Here is a 12601-nt window from a genome sequence, read left to right on the forward strand (position 1 = left end):
AACTCGGTATAAAGTCTAATTCAGCAGGTCACATTCATGAGAAGGAAATTTAAGGTTAACAAAGGCATTAGCTGTGCAAATGTTATGACTTCTTGGCACACTATAAGATGAACATAGACCTTAAGAACACACACATATTTGAAGCTTAACATAAGTATAAAGCTTCACACGCATTATTTCACCAATACACCAATAAATATAAACACACACTTACAATAAATAACATCAAACCGTATGTAATTTAATACAAACAATATATATGAAAAAACCGCATTTGTTACAATAAGATTGATACTGTTAAATGTTATTATATACTTGTGATTTAACAATTATTTGGAATTAAGGAAGAAACCTTAACAATGAGAGAAAAACAAATATCTAAGAATATCAGTTTAATGTACTCAAAATGAAATATTTACAGTGACTTCTGATTAAACCTAGATGCATAAGTATACTGCAAGAACAAGTTTGGAACCTACAAATACTAAACGTAAATATATATAAGAAGATGTGTATTCATATTACAATCAATCAGGTCAATGTGTCAAATACATAATCATCTTCATGTAATTATTTTCTCTAGGTCTTTTAGAAATATTTAAAAAAAAAAGAAGTTAAAAATAGTTTGAAAAATGAAATAAGCGCATTTCCACTCTTTAAATAAATTTTGAATTTTTATCGATATTCCATTATAATTTAAGCAATAGCTTTGAAATATTTATTTTCTGAAAATGACTAAATTCTCATAGACAGCTGTTCCCCTATCAGGTTCCTGTTGTCCATTGTGTTCAGTTGTTCCTAAAAATGCAATGAAAGAGATTAAATGAATTATAATCAGGAATTATACACAATATAGATGGCATTGCAAAAGGCTAAGTAAATTATTATTATTGAGATGAATTTGAATTATGGACAAACAAATTTAACTTTATATTACTGACTGATTTTTTTTTTTAAAAAGTTAACATTTGTGTAGGAAGCACATAAAGTCAACAAAAATAAATTTAAATGCATTAAACTCTGTATTCTATTACACAGATTTCCTTAAATATTATAGCTATAGGTTATCATACATTACTTTTCTTTTTCATAATATTTCAAAGAGTCATATGTTCAGCAATGTTTTGGTGTATTTATCAAAGTGAAACCTTGTAGGTAGTAACACGTTAAAATCGACGTTTTACGGTCTTCAACACAATGACGCTACGATTGAATCAATATTTGTCGATATTTTTTTCACTTAATCAAACACTTGAATTGATAACGTTAACCGTGATAAGGAAGTTGGTGCCCTTTCATTATATCGGATCATTAAAACGTAAATTTTTGTACCAACAAAATACAAGTTTCCAAGAAAAATTTATCGAGTAAAAATTGGAAATTTGGGGATTAAAACACAACTTTCACCGATTGTAAGTGCTCTCTACAAATGAAAACCTATTGTGAAAGACATGAATCAATAATATTTCAGTAAAAAAGAGATTAAGCCATTTATATTTTGGTAGGGTCCGTGTTGTTGTTGTATCCCTATTTGTGACACTTTGTTCACGCATCTTTGTCAACATAGTGGAATTTGAAGTTACTGTATTTCAAGTGAAAGGTTTAGCGCTATAAAACCAGTTTCAATGCATCATTTTCTACATTTGAAAATGCTTGTACCAAGTCAGGAATATGACGGTTGTTGTCAATTCGTTTGATGCGTTTTATCAGTTGATTGTGGCATTTAATTAGTGAGTTTTCGTTTTGAATTTTCCCCGGAGTTCAGTATTTTTGTGTTTTATGTGATATCAAAGGTATCAGGCTAAAAAATATTAAGGATTTTTTTGTCATGATTTGAATTTTCTAAATGTCGTCTTTGCAACAACTTGGTACAATTTAAATGATCGTCAGTAGCACAAAGACATAAATATTTTAATATAATATCAAATATGGCTAGTTTGTTATACCACTTGTTTCTGAAAATGACTCTACCAAGTCAGATATATGATATTTGTTTTCAATTCGTTTCGTTGGTTGATATTGTCTATCGTTTGATTATATCAGGGTTTATAGACTTTTTGAATTTATTTTGGAGTTAAGGTTCTAAGCAAATACTTTTTGAAATACGTTTTTCTGTAATGGTATATAATATATATGCATGTATACCTTTGATCTCGATTATGTCATATTGAGAGGTTTGTCCTTCCGTTTCTCCATCTACTTTTACAACTTCTTTTACAGTAACTGATTCGTACTCGTTCAAACTGTAATAGACGTATTGTATATCACAGGTGAGTTTGATTATTATATTTTTTTCACTTGTTGTGATACGAATCCCTTAGTTTTCGAGTATGCTTACATCTTTGACATTGAAATAACTGGTTTTTAGCGTTTTTGTTTTTACAATTGTATTGTGATTTGGTCTCTTCTGAAATGGTGTGAAATTGACAATCATACCACATCTTCTTTTAATATTGTACATCTTATGAAGAGTTGTTTTCTATGCAAACATCCATGAATTCAAAACCTTTAGATTTGATCGTTCCACATGTGATGGTTAGTTATTTAAAGCTCTCTCAACGAACCGAATTCATTTTTCACTACTATTACTTGCACTGATATTGTACTTTATTGTTGTCATAATTTTGATTTATTGCTAGCTGCTTTATACATACATAGGATGTCAAATTTGAAAACCTAGTGTGCTGTCCATAAAAACACCAACGAAAATTGTGTCTAGAATATTCGGTGAAATAACGAATTCATTTTCGGGCAACAAGAGCAAATCCGTAAATTTACTCTTTGTTTCTTTACAAACTTATCATCCTTGTTATTTTTACCCTTATATGACATTGAATCAAAACGGGAAAATCTGCATGTGAATACCCAGTCATTATAAATCGATAATAATATTAATTTCTTTTTAGTTTTTATCGCTTCGGTGATAGCGTCTTTTTAATGAACGGTCATACCATATGAAAAGTTTAGAAGTATTAATACTAAACTGTAACAGAGTGTTAATTACCCCGAGTATATACCATATGGTCATGACAATACGCGTATGGTCCAAATACTCATATGGTCTAAAACATATATAAAGTCTTACAAACGAATGTTACTCTTCTCTCCAAATAGTATTAGATAATTTTAAGATGTAAGCTGACTGTCTTCTTGCTGATGGAGGTAGCTATACAACCATGCATACTCCATCCTTTTTAGTTCGGAAAACTCCTGTACCAAGTAAGAAATATAGCAGTAGTTTTTCACTTATTCGTTCCGTTCATTCAAAGGATATGGTTTTGTCAGTTTTAATGGACTTCCCCTGTTAAATTTCTGCCGTAAATTTATTTTTTTTTGCATACTTTTTTACATCATGGAGAACGGAAGAGACCTGATATACTTTGTAGAAATGATCGGACGATATACTCCAACTTAAGAATACATAATCAATAGAATTATTTTAATTTTTGCATATTCTAATTTTCTTACCTATTCTCTTTATGTGTTGACTGGTATCTGTCAGACGTTGATTTAGATTCTGAAGATAAGTATTTTGTAAATCAAAGCAAAAACACATCAAAGACACTCAGCTTGTATTTTTTGACATATAGCTCTTCAACGGTTTCGGTTCTTATACATCTTCGGATTTCAAATGTTTGGCTTTGAGCGTTCCTGATGAAAGTAAACCCGGACAAGCGCTTCGGACGCAAGAAATTAATAACGTGTTGTTTTCAATATATCATAAAGACCACTGATCGTCTACACATGACTTATCAGTAATGTTCGAACCAAAAAAGTTTAAAGTAAAACATAGACTGAAATTAAATAGTACTGAGGACCAAACATTCTGCAGATCTTTGACACATACAGCTAAGACTACCTTTACAAAGATAGATATAGAAAGATGTGGTATGAATGCCAAAGAGAAAACTCTCGATCCAAGTCATAATTTGTAAATGTAAACCATTATAGGTCAACTCAGGGTCCTTAACACGGACTCTTGGTTCATACCGAACAGAAAGCTATAAAGAGCCCCCCCCCAAAACATTACCAGCGTAAAACCATGCGTATTTAATACAATTGTTTCTTTCTCTTACGAACTTTAATAATAAAGTATTACATTTATACCAGGTAATTGAGTGTGTACTTTCATCAATACAATTGCGTAAGTGTATTATACAGCTTCAATTATTTGTTTGCATAAAAAGATAAAAATCTCTAATATCCATATGTATATTGCATGTACCATTTTGTATAGCTGGCTTTCTACGTCTTGTTTTCAGAACTACAAAAATAACTGCCACTAATATGAATGCAAGAGATACACCTGTCCCGAGACCTACTCCTATACTGCTGTATGTTTTGTCACTCACGTGAGCAGCAATAAACAAAAATACATAAAATGTGTAAATATAAAATATCTTCGTTTTACGTATGATTAATTTATAAATAATCACAGAAAACGTAATTATGAAGGTAAACAATGTTTTACACGATACTTGGAATACTTTTATCTACTTATGAAATAAGGACAATATTCTTTTCGATGATCATTGAACGTGTTTCATAATTCAGAAGCTAATTGCAATTGGCTTCAATTAGAAACAATGACTGAATTACGAACAAAAGTGCTACCTTAAGGTTGATGAGGAATTGTGAAATACAAAATCAGATATGAATGAAAATATATTCCTTTGCTTACTTTTTTTTTCATTTATGAAAATAATTCTCTTTCAATATTTTCAAATCGCCGCGTAGAACATTCGATGATAATTAATAAAAATGAACCTGCATATTTGGGTTTACCATTGTTCAAATATGTATCGTATTTTTCACAATCACCGTCTGTAGTGTTTGTTTAGGGTTGGTTAGTCTTTTGTCCTGCTAGTATCATCTGTTACCTTTAAGAGTGTTACTATTGTCTTCCTTGAGGAATACTTTTAAATTGAAACGCTTAGGAAATCACTGGTTGCTATCAGCATAAAACTATGAGAATCAAGTATTTAAATATACATTTATCGTCGCATTGAACATATGCATATGTAGGGAATATCAGCATGCAGTTGATACATGTACCTATGCAAGTCACACCATCTTCGGATAAAGCCATACTGTCACCATTACATTTACAATAAAACGATCCATTTGTATTTATACACTCGTCGTCACAAGTACAATTGTGAAGTAAACACTCATTTACATCTAAAAGTAAACATATGAGTTAATTTCTAAGAAAAAGTTTTATCTAAAGAATACTTTAATAAAATTAAAAATGGAAATGGGGAATGTATCAAAGAGACAACAACCCGACCATAGAAAAAACAACAGCAAAAGGTCACCAACAGGTCTTCAATGTAACGAGAAATTTCCGCACCCGGCGGCGTCCTTCAGCTGGCCCCTAAACAAATATATACTAGTTCAGTGATAATGAACGCCATACTAATTTCCTAATTGTACACAAGAAACTAAAATTAAAATATTACAAGACTATCAAAGACCAGAGGCTCCTGACTTGGGGTGCAAAAATGCGGCGGGGTTAAACATGTTTATGAGATCTCAACCCTGCCCTTATACCTTAATGTCTTCTACTTAGTATTTGGCAGACAGCTCTTACAGTGGTAAACATACAGAATATCTTGTATTTTTTTGTATTTTAAAAAAAACAATTATTCATGTAACTTTAAATTCAGTAACTGCTAGTACTCTCAAATCGTATTTTGTTAATTCGACCTGTTGATACTGTTTATAATGCTTTTTTGTTATTTTATATTAATATGGATCTTGTCTATATACCAGCTTTGATTATTTGGAATAATATCTAATATTTACTTCTTCTTACTACATTTGTATAAATTTCAAGATTTACCTGTATTATTAAAACTGTTTTTTTTCAAAAGTGATTATTTTCGAAGGGTTAAATATTTCGCAGTGGTGTCTTGCCATGGCTTTGTGTTATATTTGTTATTCTCGTGGGATTTTTTCTGATGCTCGGTCCGTTTCAGTGTGTGTTACATTTTAGTGTTATGTCATTGTTCTCCTCTTATATTCAATGCGTTTCCCTTGGTTTAAGTTTGCTACCCCGATTTTGTTTTTTGTCCATGGATTTATGAGTTTTTAACAGCGGTATACTACTGTTGCCTTTATTTTGGACTTGTTTGGCTTTTGGCTTTGAGTGTTTGTCCCTAATATTTTATTAACAATGCATTTGCATTCAGATATCGCAGATCAGATTTATTCGTTCATAGTATATCAATTTACGTTTTTGATTTAGTTAACACCTGTCAATTGATATTTTATCGTGTGTTTTTCTATGTTGTGATGTTATGCTATTGTTTCAGAAAAAGGGAGAAGGTTTGGTACCATTAAAACGTTTAATCCCGCTGCAAATGTTTGCACCTGTCCTAAGTCAGGAATCTGATGTACAGTAGTTGTCGTTTGTCTATGTTATTTATACGTGTTTCTCGTTTCTCGTTTTTTATATAGATTAGACCGTTGGTTTTCCCGTTTGAATGGTTTTACACTAGTAATTGTTGGGCCCTTTATAGTTTGTTGTTCGGTGGGAGCCAAGGCTCCGTGTTGCATTTCAAATATATAACAAATGCAATATGGAACATAGAATATAATAAAATGAAGAATACTACGGAATGTAAGATTGAAAATGTTCTTTATGTTTTGATATTCTTCATCACATCTAAGAGCTTAACAGCACATGCAAATTTCAATTATTGAATTAATAAGAAATAATAGTGGAAATATATCTAACTTATATATTGTGTTTACCTGACTGACACCCATCACCTGAAAATCCCTGGTTACATTGACATGAATGCGACCCCTCAACATTAACACAGCTACCATTATTTAAACACGTTATGTCTAAACATTCGTTAATATCTACAATAATACAGGAATTCAAATGAATAGACTAAGCAAAAAGTTTGAAAAAAGAAATTTCTGACTTGATTTATAATATGTATTTTAATAAAGAAAGTATAAGGATTTAGATTAACCATTTTAAATAAAATATATTTTATGATGAGGTTACAAAATAAAAGCTTACCAATTCTGAAACACTTTTAAAGTAGCCGTAGGAGGACAGCAGACTTTATGACTTTATAATTAAATCGATTTGGAGCTTTTCTATCCTATGGTTATACGATGCCTCGCTGATATTCCAACTGGCAATTAACGTAACTGGAACAATTGTATGATCCATCCATATTTTTACACATGTTTTAGTGTTTCAAACATCGTATTTTATGGATCAGCAAAGCAAAAGGAACAAACACGGTGTAATTAGTTCAATAATGTCTTAAATGATTTAGAATTTAGACTGACATGCAAAAACATTCACCTACCAGTACATGTAAAACCATTCCTTTCTAGTTGATATCCTTGATGACAGTTACAGTCGTAAGATCCCATTGTGTTATTGCATAACTGGGTACAATTGTTAGATTCATGACATTCATCGATATCTGAAACAATGTATTGATATATAGCTTAAGAAATAAAGAAAATATTGTGTACTGATTTTTTACACTTATCATTGTTTTGTACATCCATTGTACAAAATATTTCACATTAAAAAAATCAGTATTTATTTTAATAAAAAAAGATTATTATTTTCAATTAAACAAAAATCAATAGAATAGATCCGGGTCCTCCAGAACGGATTGAAATGCGAGGACAAAATATGTTTTTTTCTTGCTGTATATAATTTGTTTTAAAAATTTTGTTTCTGTATGATTGTTCGGCTGGAAATCATATGTGTGTTCCAGACATTTTCAAATGTGGGGACATTTTAATGTCTTTGCAGTTAATTTTAGCTGCATCCGAACAACGCAGGAATTGATATGTACAAAAATTGCATTGATTGAAAAAAGTTATCAAAGGTACCAGGATTGTAATTTAATACGCCAGACGCGCGTTTCGTCTACATAAGACTCATCAGTGACGATCAGATAAAAAGTAATGATCATTCCTTGGTTGACAGTAAGCAAAATGTAAGCTTACCTGTACATGTTGTTTGATCGTTGTTTAGAGTGTATCCTGTTCTACAAGAGCAGGTAAATGATCCATTTGTATTTGTACACAATTGCTGACAGTTGTGGGTTCCTAGATGACATTCATTTATATCTAATAGATGAAAGGATAAATTTGAATATATAATTAAGCATTTCTTATGTAGATTCGCATTGCGGGTGACGCATACAAAGCACGAGGAGCCAAGTCTGTTAACGCATCAATTGATCTCGTTCTTTTTAAGTTAGCGCTATTCCCTCAGTAGTTACCTTTATTTGTATCTTCTTTATCAAACTACGATATTGGAAATTCGGTTAAACGCTTTTCTTTTAATTACATGAATATCATTATACATTGCAAAAAAACGTCTTTCATAACAACTAAAATTTTACTCAATTGTAGAGAAAACAAATCCTTTTCTCCTTATATCTTAGATCTTTGTAAAAGCAAACTAAACATTAATGAATTTGATGTGTGCTGATTTGAAATTGTTTTGATTAGTTCTTATTGGCTTTGCGGTCAGTAATATTGCGAGTACTCTCCGATTTGTACGTAATGTCTTTTGGTTGTTAAGATGTATAAATACTAGGTTACGTCCTCTCTGTGTTGTTGTTAGATGTATTTCTATGTGTACCAATTTAATACGTTAAGCCTTTATCAGCAGATTTTCATAGTTTGTTCTTATGTTGTACTGTTTCACAACTATCCAAGGTTAGGGTAGGGTTTGGCACCCTCTAACTTATATATGTAAGCTAGCTAGAGTCTCTATGTATTATATAATTACCTGTTCAAAGCCAAGAGCCTGTAATTTAGTGATTGTTGTTTGTTGCTATCTTATATTTTTTTTGTACAAAAATGATGCCGTTTTTTTGAATTTCATTTAATTTGTCATTTCGGGCACTTATAGCTGACTATGTGGTATGGGCTTTGCTCATTGTAGAATGGCGTAAGGTGAAATAAAATCTTTAGTTGAAGTGTATTTGGTCTCTTGTTGAGAATTGTATTTTTTTTAGCCGTGAATTTTGCGGAATCTTTTGGACTGATGAATTCATTTAATTTGATTCAACTACATTTTTTAATATTCACTATATAAATTTACCTGAACATTGAAGACCATCAAATCCGGTAGTACACAGACATGTGTCTGGTAGGAAACATGTTCCACCATTTGGACAAGACGTAGAACCATAACATATAGCTGTACAAAATATAGTTTTGTCTAGATAAATAAACAAATTATAATAGGATTTAACAGATTCGATTCAATGTCAGATGATAAATTCTCGCTAAAGATATATTTAATCAAAGCATATGTGAGCATACTAAATAAATACAATATTTTGAAGCGCAGAAAAGGTGGGAATTATACATTCATTTTTTACAAAAGTTAAACTTCAATCATTTTCTAGGTTTTTTAAATACTTGCAACACACATTGTTAAGTAAAGGATATAAAATTAAGATCACTATTCGATCGTTATTTTCCATGAGGACTGTTGACAAGTGGAATGATGGCAAATTACCAAAAAACTTACGCACACATTGCAAGTGCGAGCGAAAAACGATATGAAGAAAATTGTGAAAGTAAGATATTCTAAAATGGCTATAAAAAGAAAATATTGATACCCTAAATCATTTAACAAAGTTTATTTAGCAGATGGAAACGAAAGAAACATTTAAAAAGATAAACATCACTCTATCATATGCCGATTAAATAATTTATTATTCCCACGCTTCTTGATTATGTTTGGTTATTTATGAAAACTATTAAAGTACTATGAGTTTTCACTGAATGTACATGAAGTTTGGCTATTTCATAACCTTGTTGAAGCAGAATTAAGTTGAGCAAAGTAAGTTAGTAAACTTACCATTACAAAACTACGACTTTTATCCCAGCCAGAGATAACTTTAGGTGTACATTTTTTTGGAATTTTGGGTATACACTGCTCTTCGCATTCGTACTTGTTTGGCTTTTTAACTATTTTTATATGAGAGTCACTGGTGAGTCTTATGTAGTCGAAACCCGCGTGTTGCGTATTAAATTAAAAGCCTTGTATCTTTAACGACTTATTGTTAGCAGTACAAATCTTGACATGAAGTATATTAATCTGACAACAAATTATAAATATATGTAAAAGAAGTAAGGATTGTTTAATTTTTTAAGTAAAAAAAAAAAAATAATTTTATCCGGTTATTATCATAGGTGATTTGGGATTATCTAATTTTCGTGGGTACCAATTTTTTGTAGATTAAGAAAAACTTGCATTTTCGTAGATTTTGAGTATGTGGTTTAACAAAAGTCTGCAAATTGTCATACAGAAAATGTAAATTCGTTGTTTCAAGGTTCTGTTTAGTTATGAAACGTTATTAAAAACCTACAAAGAGTTATTCATTTTTGGAGAGGACAAACACAACTCGGTTTATATGACATTACTGAATGAAACATTTGGTTTCAGTCAATATAATACTGTTAATAGCTTTTCTGTTATTCTGATATTTGTTGGTTTGTAATTTCTCAGAAAGACTCAGAAGATCTTTTTGTCTGAACACTTTGTGCTTAAATAGTAACGAATTAACAGCAGCTGAATATATGTTTAAAATTGAGTGTGAATTGAGAAATATTTGATCAAAATTACCGTTTTATTTCAAAATCGACTTTCCTAGTTGGTTAATGTTTCTATTTTGTACTCTGGCATACACTCAATGGGTTTTTTTTAAAATAGAATAAAAGAGTACAGATGCTGCAGGGACACGTGTTTAAGCACTCAACATTTTAATCAACACACAAAGTTTAGTCCTCTTCCTATTACTCTCGCTAATTAATTTAGGCGTTAAGAACATTTGGCGACCCACAACTTAAATGTCTATTACATGTACGATATGACAAGTGAGTGTTACATGTATAGACGAACATTCATTGAATCTAACCCAGTTAATTGATTACTTAAGCGCACAAAGAAATGGTCACGACATGGTCAAGCTCGTATGAAAATGACTCTTTATCATTCTTATATCGTTGTGTCAATACCAGTTTGTTTAGATTTGTGTATTTCCATTCACATTGTTGACTGGTATTGAAGATACATGTGTCATCTGAAAAGCAATATTTATTAAACGAAGGTCATTGATTTTTTTGTATCACTTGCAATTCCCATTCCAACCCATTCCTAAATATGGGGATATATTTTGCCCCCAACCAATGTTTAGAGATGATTTTAAGTAACTACATTGTTTTGCTACAAACAAAAAATGTCGTTGCTGTATTTGTAAGTAATTTGTCAGGTCAGTACACGTATTTTACCTTGCATACGATGTACAAATTTGAGATACAAAAATTGGAAATACATAACTTTGTATGCCTAGCATGTTGTTATTACCTTGTGAGCAAGATGACCCTGTGTATCCAGAACAGCAATGCGAAGTGTAACACTTTCTGTAATATGTTGTCGCTATGGAACTGATTTGAAAAAAAAATAAACTTGGGACAACATTTAGGGGAAATGATATTAGTTGAATTTGATGTTTATAGTTTCATTAAATCCGTTTATATTTATCCAACAAAAACAATCATGTACATTTACTATGTGTATTCTTTAAATCAGTAAAGAAAAATAAAATCATAGTGCGAAACATTATACATGTATATCGAAGTTGTGTTATAAAGATCATGAGACCTACACATACCTGTATTTTGTACACTGCAAACATCCGCATTGAGCTTTGTAACTTTGTGAAACATAACCTGTATAACTACAGACATTTGATGAATAGCAAATCCCTGCCTCTATAATACTGAAAAAGTTTTCTGAGAATATACTTCTTGATTGAATTGGGGGAAAAAGCAAAATAATATATAAAGTTTCTTTGTTCTTTTGGTTAAGATAAGTTTTGTTAGAACGAGTTTATAGATACTTCCGGTAGATTAATTGTCACACGAACCCTGGTTTCCAGTTAGATAAATAAATAAGTAAATATAATTTGTTTTGAAATTGTATGCTGATTTAAAAATTTGGTATTTTGTTATAATAAAAGTTGTACTCTTAAATCTTTGTTTTTCAAAGCCAATACGAGCATCTGAGAGATACGAACCAGAATGGGTACTCAACTACACGGTCCAGGACTAGTCCCAACCGAACCCCACCGTGTACTGGGACCCGCTCCTATTACAGTTATATTGAGTTGTAACATTTAATAGAAAAAAAAAACAAACCCATCAGGCTTTTTTCAATGTAACCTGAGGTATCATTGTTCATATTAGGTACCGGACTGAAAAATATGTTATATCAGAGACGAACAAGACATATAGGACTTTAACAGAAGTGCGATATCATGCATCATTTAGATATGTCCTCTGATCTTAAATGATTAAAAGATAGAATACTAAAACTGACGTAAAACATACTACGGTGACCCGTTTTGTATTATATTTAAAAAAAAATGCATGAACAAACCTACATTCTAGCAAAGTATAAGAACATTATATCTGTTGAAATATATACCTATGGTGAACCTTAACTTTAACCTTAATATACGAAATTTAAAAAAAAGTGGTAAAATTATCATTTAGGGAAAATGAGGTATAAAAGGAGTCCCTTTAA

General features: G+C 31.0%; 3 long non-coding RNA genes across 3 annotated transcripts; all 3 read right to left on the reverse strand.

Annotated features, from left to right (window-relative positions):
• Positions 1 to 463: 463 nt before the first annotated feature.
• On the reverse strand, positions 464 to 4358 carry LOC143056081 (uncharacterized). Its single transcript, XR_012972238.1, has 4 exons — positions 4226 to 4358; positions 3469 to 3517; positions 2146 to 2243; positions 464 to 798 (listed from the first exon to the last, which is right to left on the reverse strand). It is a non-coding gene; the product is annotated as an uncharacterized LOC143056081 (long non-coding RNA).
• An 89-nt stretch (positions 4359 to 4447) lies between these two features.
• Positions 4448 to 7460, reverse strand: LOC143055878 (uncharacterized). The gene is made up of 3 exons (XR_012972157.1): positions 7338 to 7460; positions 6760 to 6873; positions 4448 to 5181 (listed from the first exon to the last, which is right to left on the reverse strand). It is a non-coding gene; the product is annotated as an uncharacterized LOC143055878 (long non-coding RNA).
• Positions 7461 to 7992: 532 nt separating this feature from the next.
• On the reverse strand, positions 7993 to 11782 carry LOC143057036 (uncharacterized). The gene is made up of 4 exons (XR_012972608.1): positions 11688 to 11782; positions 11381 to 11460; positions 9104 to 9202; positions 7993 to 8118 (listed from the first exon to the last, which is right to left on the reverse strand). It is a non-coding gene; the product is annotated as an uncharacterized LOC143057036 (long non-coding RNA).
• Between the last annotated feature and the right edge of the window lie 819 nt (positions 11783 to 12601).

Source organism: Mytilus galloprovincialis, chromosome 13 (assembly GCF_965363235.1).
Source record: "Mytilus galloprovincialis chromosome 13, xbMytGall1.hap1.1, whole genome shotgun sequence".
In the NCBI taxonomy this organism is placed as follows: Eukaryota; Metazoa; Mollusca; class Bivalvia; order Mytilida; family Mytilidae; genus Mytilus; species Mytilus galloprovincialis.